The sequence below is a fragment of the Lepisosteus platostomus genome, chromosome 15 (genome assembly GCF_059453375.1).
Source record: "Lepisosteus platostomus isolate fLepPlt1 chromosome 15, fLepPlt1.hap1, whole genome shotgun sequence".
Taxonomy (NCBI): Eukaryota; Metazoa; Chordata; class Actinopteri; order Semionotiformes; family Lepisosteidae; genus Lepisosteus; species Lepisosteus platostomus.
Genome location: NC_142625.1, coordinates 18,626,592 through 18,637,616, shown reverse-complemented (window position 1 = coordinate 18,637,616; position 11,025 = coordinate 18,626,592). Strand labels below are relative to the sequence as shown.

Here is an 11,025-nt window from a genome sequence, read left to right as displayed (position 1 = left end):
ATCTGAGAGATTTGAATAGTTAGAGGCACACAGTTCTCTGACACAGCTTTGGTGAAAAGAATAGTAATTCAGACCCTCTGGGTTAAACAAACATTAACAGTGACAATACACACACTAAGCTACAGTACATACAACATAAACATACAACACAACAAGTTACCCTGTGTACAAACTTTCAAATGAGATGTGACAGAGGCCTAACATCCTAATCACCCAGGAGAACCCCAGACTGTTAACAGCTACTCAAACTCTTATAGAACGCCTACAGAGGCCAAAAGAAGAGCAAGCTGCCTTCTAAACCAAACAGAATGCAACCTGCAGTTAAATCTGTCTCTCTTCAAACCTGGATGCCACAAAATGAACGGACCCACAACCAGGAGAGGCCGTTTTTTAACCAAGGGATTCTGTAGGTGGGAAATCAGTTCTGTAATATAACAGGCTCATTTGACAAGGGTCAAAGATTGAGCTCCAATCCGGTCTTCCTGGGTGATCACAATGAGCTCTCTTTCTCACCCATCTCTCTCTTGCCTCGTGTCTTCCTCCCATCTTCTTCTGTACCTGCCTCTTTCACAGTGTCTTTCTGGACTGTTGAATGACACTTCATTTTCTACCCTGAACTTAATTAGCTATGGAAAACCAAGGTATATTTCACAGTTGCTTTGATCACCAAATCTGAGACCATTACATCTCAGCAAACTTCCCCATTGCGTTGAACGCTGGACATGCTGACACTATCCAGGTCTCCCCATTGTATCGCTTCATAACAAGACCTCATTAAGCAATGTAATAGTTTAAGAGCAAGCAATTGAAATCTCATGCAGGCCTAAAATCAGCAGGCACCAAGACTGGAGCTCTGCATTGTCAGAGCTGGAAAACCTTGAGATTCTCTTACAAGAAAGGATTTGCAGACTATCACATTAAACCAAACCCACAGACTGGCACCAGACATGCTAATCTGCCTACACATTACCGATAAAGAGTTTAACCTTGACATCCCTGTTTACAAGACTGATGTTGATGTAAGTTTCAGACATAACATTTGAAGTTTGATTGGATTTCTTCCTGGTTCTTAAACGTGTTTCCATGCAGTCAGAGACTGGAGGTCCCTTGTGAATCAATTTTTAAAAAAAAATTAAAAACTAACTGCAAACCTGTGACAGAATGATGGTTTTATTCCTAAAAGAATAAATTTAACAACATTTCTATACTGAGCTGATTGCAGTGATATGGTCACCTGTATACTGCATATCCTCATGTATAAAGGTTTTGACTTTAAGGTTTTGGTTTAAGGTTCTAAACCAACTGTATTAAACAGCAACTGGGGGATTTTTTTCTTTCCAGTGTGTAGAAATATAATATTCTTCTCCTTTAATTGTCTGAAAGTGGGAGATTGTTTCAGGACTCCATTACTGGAAATGTGAGTCTATGTTTTTATGGCTCAGCCCGGTTTTTAAGTTTTGTTGTTTTATGCTGGCAGTCTGAGTTGCAGTTTCTGAGCAAGCAAGTGAAAAGAGTGGATTAATTTAATTCCAGAAATCGGCATTCATGCAGCAATAATGATAGTGGGAGAGAGTGATAAAATACCAGTTATAACACTTGATTTCTCCAAATCAAGCATTTTGCATGATTTTTCCGTACCTCAACCTATTCATATATAATATTCATATAATCACTGCCTGTTCTTAAGAAGGACCATAACACAGAGCCCTTTCAGTATAAACTTGTATTATTACTGAAGCATAAATGTATGTCCTTCTTGTTGCATACGATAATCACTATTAACAGCCTCCACAAAATATGTGGGAATTGATGAAACAAATGTGAATTAAATGTGTTAATTCATGGCTGGTATTAGGAATATTGATCTTAATAATGATCAGGTCCAATCCATCATTAAAAAATTAAACAGTGTTACTGGAAATGAAAATTATATGATCAAAACACCATTCTTTTAAGGAGTGCATTGAATGGATCACAGCCTGAGAATACATAAAAAACATTAAATATAATAGATATGCATCATGCTGATAAAGCCTTCTGGGTTTCAAGGCAGATAAGGTATAGCAATGTGTCTAATTTCACAGCACATAAAAATATTTCTAAGAACATGAAAAAGGTTGCAAACAAGAGGAGCCTATTGGTTATTCAAACTGCAGTAGTAGACCATCAATTAAAAGACGCCACAGAGTCAGCTTTAGAGCACTAATAAGGTGATTGGTTCCATTCTCCTACAATCCTCTGTGTAAAGAAGCATCGCCTGTTTTCTCTCTCCAGTCTTCATAGGTTTGATTTCTGCTTGTGTCCCTGGGTTCTTGTGTTGCTACTGATTTTTAGAAAGCCTCCTCAGCTGAACATGGTCTTAGCTCACCCTGAGGCGTGCTGTCAGTGTTTTACTTGGTAAACACCTGAGTGAAATACTTACTCATTAAGGGCTAGGAATCTGCTGTCCCCTTCCCCTGTGTCTAAGTTAGTTATTCCTTTCACACCAAAGGAATTTACGCTGGTTGCCTTTTTTCAGATAACCCCTGGAAAAACAAAATCTTTCTCATAACAAGGTGACCAAAACCATGTAAGACTCAAAGTGAGGTCTAGCTAATGGATTAAACTGCATCATGTAATTTTATCTTTACTTCCCCTGATGTAAATTCTATGTTTTTAACTATATCACCAATGGTTATCACCAACCCATGGTTGACCTTGTTTCACCATTCTACACACATTTCCGACTTTGTATCTGTTTATTTGCACCTCATAACAGCAAGGCTGTTAGTTACTTGGCCTTACAAAGAGCACATTGAGAATACAAATTCCTGAAAAGACACCAAAATATTTCGACCAGTTAGTGCAGTGATCAGCGTATGTTGCCATGGGAACACTCTGGACTTCTGGCAGAAGGAGAGGACTTCCAAATAAGGGAGGAATGTGATTAGATGCTGAGAAGCCTTTCTGATTGGCAAGCATTCTTTGTAAGACCATACAAGGGTATCTATCTTGTGTACAACCGCTTATGTCAGTAGATTTTGTTTAAATGGTCTATTATCTGACAATACTAATGTCAATATGTATTGTATATGTATATGTATGGCAATAGACTCCTCTACTCTGATTTCCTGTCATATTACAAATGGGTGGATTTTCTGTGGTGCCAGGCTCAATTAATTTACTGAAGTTGACTTCTTGTAGGCTGAGCTTCATACCAACTTTTCTTGAGTTTGCTTTCCTTCAAGCCTTGGAGTGCAGTAATTGTGTCGTGGTGAATTTCTAATACCCTGAGGAAACAACAAATACAATTTTACTTCAAAGGGTAAACTGTGCGTGTAGCGCCCTCTGTAGTTCCATCCCTGAACAGTCTCCAAAAACCAGGTCAGCGATTGTCAGTCTATGGAACCTCATCACAGTCAACCATCCATGAAAAGAATGACTTAACTTACTTAAGGTACAGATATTTAAAAGAAACATACTGAGCACACAGACAAGGCATACTTCTGTTGAACATAACATTTATGTTCAATTCAAAATCACAGGTAGAAATAATTTCAGAATTAAAAAAGACATATACATATACTGTATATCCATAATCCCTGAAAAAATATATACTAATGCATGACAAAAACACAATAAATTGAACATTAGCAGCTCATTGGCCACATGGACAATATTATTTACATTTTACATACAAAGCCGATATATTTGATTACTGTTTTAAACAGTCTGTTTCTTGGGGTAATTAAAATAATGAGCTTAGTCATTTGATTAAAAAAAATTAAAACAATTAGGCATTCAGAATGATGTATTTGAGTTAATAAATTGAACAAAATTAGCTGATTAAAAATCCATATAAGTAACGTAAATGACAAGATAGTATTTAACACAAGAACAGCAGTGGGTTTGATGTACCTGGGTGTTGAAGACCACCTAGCTGCTTGTTGATAGTGAGAGTGGCCTGTCTGTGAGAAGATGAAATGTTCTGGTTTAGATAGATAGATACTTTATTGATCCCGGGAGGGAAATTGCACTGCAACAGCAGCTTTACACAGACAACACAGCCACAGTGTAACGAATTATACAATAATAATAATAGTACAATACATACAATACAATCAGTACAGTGAGGGGTGCACTAAAAGAGCTACTCACAGTCCGGACACACAAGGAACAAACTAGAACAGAACAGTACGCAGAAAAATCGTATCACACATATGAATATAAATATAGATGTAAATATAGATAAAGATATAAATATAAATGTAGTAGTTCAGGTGGGGAACTGCATCAGCATGCGTAGGCTGCAAAGGAACAAGTAATAGGTTTATTCCATGCTGAAAAAAAGAAGAAAGAGAACACAACGTTTTGGCCGTGGAGCCTTCTTCAGGTGTGAATAAATAAATATAAATGACTAAATGACAAATGACTAAATATAAATATAAATGTATTGCTTATACATAAATGTATTGCACGGGTCCCTGGCATATATTGCACAAAAAACGGTTGTAAACAGGAAAAGAAAGAGAACAGATGTAGCAGTAGATGTGTAGATGTGTTCAGTCCAGAAACAGGTCACTGTCAATGTTGCCTCTGCCCAGACACAAGGTGGATGCACAGAATCTTCTTCTTATGGCAGAGGCAAGAATGACCTCCTGTAGCGCTCCCTGTCGCACCGTGGATGAATCAGTCTATTGCTGAACGTGCTCTTCATTTCTACAAGCCTGTCATAGAGGGGATGGGAGATGTTGTCCATGATGGCCTCTAGTTTGGACACCATTCTCCTCTCAGCCACTACCTCCAAGGGGTCCAGGTCAGACCCAATGACAGAGCTTGCTCTCCTGATGAGCTTTTTCAGCCTTTTAGAATCCACTGCTCTAATCCCAGGGCCCCAGCATACCACTGCGTAGAAAATGGCGCTCGCTACCACCGACTCATAGAACATATGTAGCATCTTACTACGCTCAGCAGACTGGGCTGGAGAAACCAGGAAACCAGCTCTGTGAGGGGCAGATTCCTGGGAGTAACCCCAGGGGCTTTTATCGCCATGGACTCTCTGAAAACTCATTTTCAGACGGAAGAGGCTGCGCCTTAAGAAATTCAAGAAATATATTACCCCCATCAGCAGAACAGACTGTGTCCTCATCTAGCATGAACATAATCTAAATGCCCAAAGGCTGTTCAAAGATAACTGTTCAGAGAGAGACAGAAATTTCTGGGGTGTCTGGCAGAGAGAATTGCTAAAGTGGTGATGTGGGGGTGGAATCTCTTTCAACACAGTAACGCCTCTGAGGCAGATTAAGGGCAACCTTATAGCTATCAATACATGGACAAAATCCATGGGCTCAGTTTCAGTTTCTGCTAACCTATATTGTAGTAGGATAATGTAAGAATATACAGTTCGTAGGAGTAACATGGCACAACTTTACTAAAACAAAGCCAAGATCGTACCTTGGACAATGTTTTCTTCTAAGTCTTGTCCATAAGAACATCTGTGGGACCAACTCACCAGTACAGGATACAGTTGTTATTGGTGTACCTTTGCCAGCTGGCTGCACCCGTACTACATTTCCCGTCCATCAGTGCGAATCCCGCTGTGCGATTGCGTAAAATGCGAGCGCCGTCTTCTTTAAAAACCACTTGGCGAACGTAGATCTTTCTTTCCTTCATGGTCTTCGGTGAGAGAAGGTAGTGTGGCGTGCTTTATCCATTTGCCATCATTCTTTAACACGTCATGTGATTTTACGTGTTATTTTATTCGATGGATTGTGCGGGAAAGCGAAGTCTTGCAAGATATGCTTAAAGTTACTTTTTTACATTTTGAGCCATTCTGCACGTGGTGTTGTACTTCTGTGAAGCATCTAATAGTGACTTGTATAAATGTATCGTTTTTTGTGCGGTAATGGCGTTGCATGTTTTATTTGCTTACAGCAGCAGGGTTAATAATAACGAGTTTGTTGAAAATGCAAAATCTGAAAACGTGCGCAGTTCGGGTGTTGTAAACTGGCTTTAGTTTTGGGTCGTCTTTAGCATGAAAATTGACTTCTTTTAAAACAATTGTTTGACCACCACCCAGATCTCCTGTTTGTGTCGGTTTTAATAGTTTAATAGTGCTCCCCATTTGTCTTTTCTTCTAGCGCTTCTTGGTGGTGTGACATGGTCGTACTTCAGACATCAACCAGCGAGGGTAAGAATAATTAAACGTTTTAACTGGAATTTGAAATTGTGCCTCTCTTGTCTGGGGGGGTTGTCAGTTTCCTACTTCTACGGTTCGGTACCACGTGGAATTTAAGCGCCTCGTGCGTTTGCAATGTCCGCTTACATTTCTGGCCGATCGCCTCGGGTCAGGACTGTTTTCTTACCGTATCATCACTGAAAAAGGACAACCCCCGAGTGAATATACTTGCAACCTAGGAATGTTTATTGTAAACATAAATAACGTTATAGTAGCATCAGAGGGATACAATTGACATGTTTCTTTCAAGAGCCCCTTCATCGCATGTACACAGTTTAACAAGTAGAAAAATGGGCTGTTTCTCAATTAAATGTTCTTAAAAATGCATCAGACGTGCGCAAATAAAAAAAATACCTCGCTAATCCGCAAGAGCAATTTCTGATAATTGTATAGGTTCCCAGACCATCGAAAGTTTATTTCTTTGAAGAGGTCATATGAATGAACGTCAGTCTAAGGCCTCGTTTTTGTGTCGGTAGTACTGGGCAGTTGTCTATGAACGTTGCGAAACGCAGCTCATAGCATGTTTTAGGAAGATGTAAATGCCGGTTAAAGAACTGCAGCGCTGTTTTTAAATTTCCTGGTTAGAAAACAAGGGCATTTCAAACCATAGTGAAAGTAAAATGCACACACTGTGTAAAATCTCCAATTTATATAACAAAATAGACTAAAGTGACCTATTACTATGCTGTACTGTGAATGGGCAGCCTTTGTCCTTCATATCTTTTTAGTGTATAATATGATTAAAATCCAAGGTTCATGTTATATAAATATTGCAATGATTGGTTCTGTGGATATAAATATTGCAATGATTGGTTCTGTGGCTAAAGATCTGCATCTGTAGCTGGGAGGTTGCTGGTTTGTATCCTGAAGAATTCTACTCTGTTGGGCTCAGGCAAGGCCCCTAACCCCAACTGCTCCAGGGGTGCCGTGTAAATGGCTGACCCTGCGCTCTGACCCCAAGCTTCTCTCCCTGTCTTTGGAGTATGTAAATAAAGACACATTTGGAATACAAGACATTGTATATGGCCAGTAAAGTGATCTTATCTAAAATGGCAGATATGGTCTGTAACTAGATTCTGGTGGTAAACTTGAAACGTGGGTACTATTGGAAGTCGTATAAGAATGTGCTTACTTAAGGAGGTTACCTGGAGTAGCAATGACTGGGGATTTCTTACTTTCAGCCTTGTTACTCTTGTTGCATTATCCTCATCATTCTCATACTTCAACAAAAGCATGTACAAATAGTTGTGATCTACACATGTATATGTCCCTTACTCAGTATTTCCAATGAATTTAAGGTATCCAGAGTAAAGATTTAGTACTATAGTATTATTACTCTGACTTTCTTAGTCAGTCAGATAGTTGTAGTGGTAAGCTTTTCTCTGTAAAATAGCCCCTGTTCCACCTCGTCAGACTTGTTTTATTTTTTTTAAAGTACTTTTTGTGTAATACGGTTTGATGTTGCCCTGCAGGGTTCCCTTTAGCCTTGAGGTGTGTAAGAGATCTGAGTGCAACATGACTGCGAACAGAAGTGGCAGTGGCTTTGGTCATATTCTAAGTAAGTGTTTTTTTTTTCTCCAAAATTACTTGTCTTCACAAATGCGAGATCATCCTATACAGACTACTTTAGACACCCACGAGTTGGTACAGTCCTTTCCATTTGTGTGCTTGCTGGTTCAAGTATGATGACTAAGCTTTTTTCCCCAGCAGATCGATAGTGTTGACTCTTTTGCACTGTAAGCCAAATGTTCTGATTGACCAGCAAAAAAACACATCTGTGGAATTCTGGTGAGTGATTCCTCCCAGTCTGATCTGTCTTTTCTGGTTTCCCGCAGTGACGTGAGGAGTTCTGCTACCAGCACGCGTGTCTCAAGGTATGTATAAAGAAGGGAGAATAATTCGATTGTTCTTGAAAACCAAGATGGTTTAGCTTCTTTTCACATGAGGAGGGGTAGCAGGGTAGCTAGCCTTGGTGTGGAGTAACTTGATGTGAATCGGGTCTAGCTTAATGTTCCTTTAACTTCCCTGTACTTTTTTGTCTGGCTTTGCCTCAGTGCTTTATATTATAGTCTGATTCACAACTTAAAAAAAACAGTGCAAAAAAGTGGTGGGACAAACATGCAGTCTTAAATTTAACATGTCCCCATTCTGTGTTTCATTGTAAATTGATAAAAGTGTCACCTTTGTTTTAGGTGTCACTCATTACTAAAATACAGCTTGAGCACCAGTTACTGACTGTCAGCTGCTTCAAGTGTTTTAGATGCCTTGAGTAAATTTGTAAAGGCACACCAATAGATCTGTTGACTAGTTCTTGAACCATTTTCACAATAGACTTCAGCTTCTAAAACTAAATGGATCAAGTCATTATTGCAAAGGTTGTTTCCTCAGAATACCATCTGTACTATTGGCAAGACTTACAGATGATGTACAGTGAGAAATTGGATCTAGTGTACTTACTGTTAACTTGCACATTTTATCAGTTATTCAGATCTTCATTCCTGATAGCTGCCTTGGCACTTGAGGGGAACTTTCTTAGATTTACTGGATGTCTGATGATTTTGGGTCTGGTGAATATGATGACTATCTTTTTTCCCCAGCAGATCGACTTTGTTGACTGTCTGCTATTTTAAGCCAAATTTGTCTGATTCACCAGCTTAAACAATGAACACTTTGCAAAGTGCTTTTTCCCATTTCTGAAGAAACTGCTTCTTTCTTTGCAGGTCTGTGTGCTGGAGATATGGTGGTACCATGGAGATACCAGGGGTTGTATGCAGATACACAATCACTGTTGGCACTGGTGGAATCGTAATTTTCTGCACAGTTGGTGTAAGTATTTTAGATTGTTGCTAAAATTTGTTGGTGCAGAAGTAGAAGGCTGGTGTCTGTGATGACTGATCTTTTTTCCCCAGCAGATCGACAGTGATGACTGCTTGCTATTTTAAAGCCAACTTAACTGATGCACCAGTACATTTTAGAAAGACCTGTACATGAAGTGCTGTTTTAAATGGCTAAAGAGGATGCTCTTTTTGCAGGGGACGAGTGATGGTGTCACTCTCAAGGGTGAGGCTGCTGCAGAATTTGGAATGGTATCAGTGAAGCGTGTGGTGCTAATGTAAGTAAACTAATGTTCTTGTTTAAAATGCTCATTGGGGAGTAGAGTCGAGCTGGTTTGGGAGACTGCAGCTGCTGTGAATGATGACTGATCTTTTTTCCCCAGCAGATCGACTGTGTTGACTGCTGAATGCATTAAAGCCAAACATGTCTGACACATTAGCAGCAGAATAATGCATTGTGTAACTTGTGTAGTTTATTAAATTTTGTTGCTGGCAATAGTTAACATTTCCAACTTTGAGAGGTCTGTATCGCAGGAAACAAGTGCCTTAACACTGCAGAATTTGTTGGATATTTTACCTGAGGTTCAAGCCTCATGCATAGTTAAATTATGGAAGTTAGTCTTTGGAAGCAAGGAGCACTTAACTGCAGTTTTTTTACAATGTAATCTTTGTCTTGTTTCAGGATCAAGAGGGGGAGTGAAGTGCCAAGATGAGTGGTTATTGAGGACTTGCTTCCTTTTGGACCTTGTTTTTGTTAATGCGAGCCAGTGATCAATGTAATTTTAAATTGTTGTAACATCTCTGAAAGTAGAGGAGCAAAATGAAGTACTTAAATACTACAATGTAACCTGCCTATAATCCATGTCATAGAATATTTTCACCTATGACTATGAATACAATTCCATCAATTGTTCCACACCGGTATATTACATTTTGATGTTTCATAGATGCTATGTGAGCATAAATTCTCAGGTAATAGATTCTATACTCCTGTGATATGCAGTACTTTCTACTATGCCATATTGCCTCTTCTGAGTGAAGTATATTCTTAATTAAAAAGGGTAGCTTTTACAGAACTGTTCTAGTATTTTCTTTTCTACATTTATTTCCATTGTCTAGGAATCCTCATTTCCCAATATGCTAATAAACAATTGTTTAAAGTTTTCTTTTCTGTTATTACTTACAGACAATCCAAGCACACATTAATATAGCAGCCTACTCAAGCAGTAAAAATAGTTGAGAAATGATGCATAGTTCCTAACTCAAATTAGGTTTGAGCCAGACTTCACACCTATTGATACCACATGGCCATTTCATGGCTGATCACCTACTTACCTGGGCAGGGAGTCACTGTCCAGTAGGTGCTACACATTACCCATGACACCACAATTTCCCTCACTTGGAACAGTTCCATTTTGACCACTGCAGCCATCTGGTCAATTACACAGTGTAGAGATCATTTGCAATGAAAATGCCAATGTTCTGAAACTACAGCTTACTGAATTTATCAAAACTAAATTCCATGCTTTCCTAAACTGATAATAAAATGGTGACCTGCTGGATTATATCTTTAAAACACTGCTACTGTTGCAGAACAAGGAAAAAAAACTGGGAATCATTCTTTTAGCTCTCGAGCCATAGAGAGTTGAGTATGACTTTCATACATCACCCGCAATAGTCCGGGATAAGTTCAGAAAATGTAAAACAAGGTTTGAGCTATGCTCATGTACAGAAGCAACTGGTTGATAACCAAGTCCAAAACCTGTCCTGTACCAGACATTTATACAAGCCAAAAGAAACATTAGCCTTTTAATATTAGTCTGCTATAATCTTTAATTGTATCAGGAATACCAAGTCCACATTCTTCTGTATTCACATTCTATCACTTGCAAACATGAAAAAAAACATTATGGGGTCTGGGTTCCCATTCAAGCCAAGGAATTCCCAGAATTGTCAGAAATCAAACCATTATGG

General features: G+C 38.9%; 1 long non-coding RNA gene and 4 other non-coding genes across 5 annotated transcripts; all 5 read left to right on the top strand.

Annotated features, from left to right (window-relative positions):
* The first annotated feature begins 5,578 nt into the window (after positions 1-5,578).
* Positions 5,579-10,214, top strand: LOC148648136 (uncharacterized). Its single transcript, XR_015926647.1, has 7 exons — positions 5,579-5,670; positions 6,120-6,169; positions 7,690-7,775; positions 8,053-8,091; positions 8,938-9,043; positions 9,250-9,329; positions 9,734-10,214. It is a non-coding gene; the product is annotated as an uncharacterized LOC148648136 (long non-coding RNA).
* LOC148648140 (small nucleolar SNORD12/SNORD106) lies at positions 7,888-7,980 on the top strand. Its single transcript, XR_015927186.1, has one exon. It is a non-coding gene; the product is annotated as a small nucleolar SNORD12/SNORD106 (small nucleolar RNA).
* On the top strand, positions 8,781-8,871 carry LOC148648139 (small nucleolar SNORD12/SNORD106). The gene has a single exon (XR_015927183.1). It is a non-coding gene; the product is annotated as a small nucleolar SNORD12/SNORD106 (small nucleolar RNA).
* Positions 9,092-9,183, top strand: LOC148648138 (small nucleolar SNORD12/SNORD106). Its single transcript, XR_015927185.1, has one exon. It is a non-coding gene; the product is annotated as a small nucleolar SNORD12/SNORD106 (small nucleolar RNA).
* On the top strand, positions 9,400-9,492 carry LOC148648137 (small nucleolar SNORD12/SNORD106). Its single transcript, XR_015927184.1, has one exon. It is a non-coding gene; the product is annotated as a small nucleolar SNORD12/SNORD106 (small nucleolar RNA).
* Positions 10,215-11,025: the final 811 nt, after the last annotated feature.